This window comes from Ascidiella aspersa, chromosome 5, assembly GCF_963924565.1.
Source record: "Ascidiella aspersa chromosome 5, kaAscAspe10.2, whole genome shotgun sequence".
Taxonomy (NCBI): Eukaryota; Metazoa; Chordata; class Ascidiacea; order Phlebobranchia; family Ascidiidae; genus Ascidiella; species Ascidiella aspersa.
The window spans coordinates 9,981,188-9,983,687 of NC_139451.1; the positions used below are offsets into that span (position 1 = coordinate 9,981,188).

General features: G+C 55.9%; 2 non-coding genes and 1 pseudogene across 2 annotated transcripts in view; all 3 read right to left on the reverse strand.

Moving 5' to 3' along the window:
* The window catches only part of LOC146142999 (large subunit ribosomal RNA), a 2,640-nt pseudogene extending 2,500 nt beyond the window's left edge, over positions 1–140 (reverse strand).
* A 248-nt stretch (positions 141–388) lies between these two features.
* LOC146143000 (5.8S ribosomal RNA) lies at positions 389–542 on the reverse strand. Its single transcript, XR_014500889.1, has one exon. It is a non-coding gene; the product is annotated as a 5.8S ribosomal RNA (ribosomal RNA).
* Positions 543–789: 247 nt separating this feature from the next.
* LOC146143001 (small subunit ribosomal RNA) overlaps positions 790–2,500 on the reverse strand; it is a 1,811-nt gene continuing 100 nt past the window's right edge. Inside the window, exon 1 of the ribosomal RNA XR_014500246.1 lies at positions 790–2,500. This exon is cut by the window's right edge and continues 100 nt beyond it. This is a non-coding gene — a ribosomal RNA (small subunit ribosomal RNA).

Genomic DNA, 2,500 nt, shown 5'->3' on the forward strand with positions numbered 1-2,500 from the left:
CGCACTCCAAAAGCGCGCGGATTCGGCGATGGGCACATCCCGCTTCACTCGCCGTTACTGAGGGAATCCTCGTTAGTTTCTTTTCCTCCGCTTAGTAATATGCTTAAATTCAGCGGGTAGCCTCGTCCGACCTCAGGCCGAAAGTAAGGACCGGGACTATTCTTCCCGTTCCGCGCTCGCCGTCGGCGCCGCGCGCCGCCGCGCACCTCGATTCCCGCCCTTGAGCCGCCAGCCGTTGGCCTCTTCGAGGTCGACTCGCCGCCGCCGCGCGGGATTCTGGTCGCGATCGTCGCGCATCGTGCCGTGCTGTCTTGAGCGGGACGGGCGCTCGCGCGTCCGACGCCGCAGCAGCCGCGCGGAGAAATCCCCGCGCGGAACGTTTGCAACGCGACCCTGAGGCGGGCGCGGCCCCGGGATTGACCCGAGGCCGCAATTTGCGTTCAGAACGTCGATGCTCAATGTGTCCTGCAATTCACACTAATTCACGCAGCTAGCTGCGTCCTTCATCGACTCACGAGCCGAGTGATCCACCGCCAAGAGCCATCCACGATTGTTTCGCTCGCACAGTGCCTCGCACTATAGGGTGACAAAATAGACCGCGCCGAGCGGTCGGCCAGGCCGACGCTTGAAGCCGGAGCGCGCGGCACCGCGGCACTCGACGCGCAAACATTACCGGGTGACCGAATCGCCGGCCGGCGCGCCGCTCCTCGCGGGTCGGGCGCCGGGTAGCAAAGACTTTTTCTCTCGCTTGTCCGAGTTTCGCGTTCGCCGAAGCGTTTGCGAGACCGTTAATGATCCTTCCGCAGGTTCACCTACGGAAACCTTGTTACGACTTTTACTTCCTCTAAATGATCAAGTTAGATCGTCTTCTCGGACGCCGGCTCGACCGTTGCCGGCCGCGCCAGGTCCAATCGGAGGACCTCACTAAACCATTCAATCGGTAGTAGCGACGGGCGGTGTGTACAAAGGGCAGGGACGTAATCAACGCGAGCTAATGACTCGCGCTTACTGGGAATTCCTCGTTCAAGGGAAATAATTGCAATTCCCTATCCCTAGCACGACCGGGGTTCAGCGGGTTACCCAGACCTGTCGGCCAAGGCGAGCACATGCTGATCCGGTCAGTGTAGCGCGCGTGCGGCCCCGAACATCTAAGGGCATCACAGACCTGTTATTGCTCAATCTCGTGTGGCTAAACGCCACTAGTCCCTCTAAGAAGTTAGACGCCGACCGATTGGGTCGCGTAACTAGTTAGCAAGCCAGAGTCTCGTTCGTTATCGGAATTAACCAGACAAATCGCTCCACCAACTAAGAACGGCCATGCACCACCACCCACAGAATCAAGAAAGAGCTCTCAATCTGTCAATCCTCACTGTGTCCGGGCCGGGTGAGATTTCCCGTGTTGAGTCAAATTAAGCCGCAGGCTCCACTCCTGGTGGTGCCCTTCCGTCAATTCCTTTAAGTTTCAGCTTTGCAACCATACTTCCCCCGGAACCCAAAGACTTTGGTTTCCCGCAAGCTGCCGGAGAGGTCGTAAAACTAACGCCCCCCGATCGCTAGTTGGCATCGTTTATAGTCAGAACTAGGACGGTATCTGATCGTCTTCGAACCTCTGACTTTCGCTCTTGATTAAAGAAAACATTCTTGGCAAATGCTTTCGCAGTCGTTCGTCTTGCGCCGATCCAAGAATTTCACCTCTAACGGCACAGTACGAATGCCCCCGTCTGTCCCTCTTAATCATTACCTCGCGCTCCGAAAACCAACAAAATAGAACCGAGGTCCTATTCCATTATTCCATGCACCATTATTCAGGCGAATCGCCTGCTTTGAACACTCTAATTTTTTCAAAGTAAACGTTCCGGCCGCCGCCGACACTCAGTCAAGGGCACCGGCGGAGAACCGGAGGTGAGGCCAGGACGGCCAGTACACGCCTTGCGACGGACCGGCCGCCTGCGCCCAAAATCCAACTACGAGCTTTTTAACCGCAACAACTTAAATATACACTTTTGGAGCTGGAATTACCGCGGCTGCTGGCACCAGACTTGCCCTCCAATGGATACTCGTTAAAGGTTTTAAAGTGTACTCATTCCAATTACAGGGCCTCGTTTAGAGTCCTGTATTGTTATTTTTCGTCACTACCTCCCCGCGTCGGGAATGGGTAATTTGCGCGCCTGCTGCCTTCCTTGGATGTGGTAGCCGTTTCTCAGGCTCCCTCTCCGGAATCGAACCCTGATTCTCCGTTACCCGTAAGAACCTCGGTAGGCCAGTACCGTACCGACGAAAGTTGATAGGGCAGACACTTGAATGATCCGTCGCCGGTGCGAGACCGTGCGATCCGCAAAGTTATCCAGAGTCACCAAAGGTTGCGGGCCGAAGCCCGGTCGGTTTTTGGTCTGATAAAAGCACGCCTCCCGCGAGGTCGGCGCTTCACGCATGTATTAGCTCTAGCATTTCCACAGTTAACCACGTAAAACGTACGATCAAATGAACCATAACTGATTTA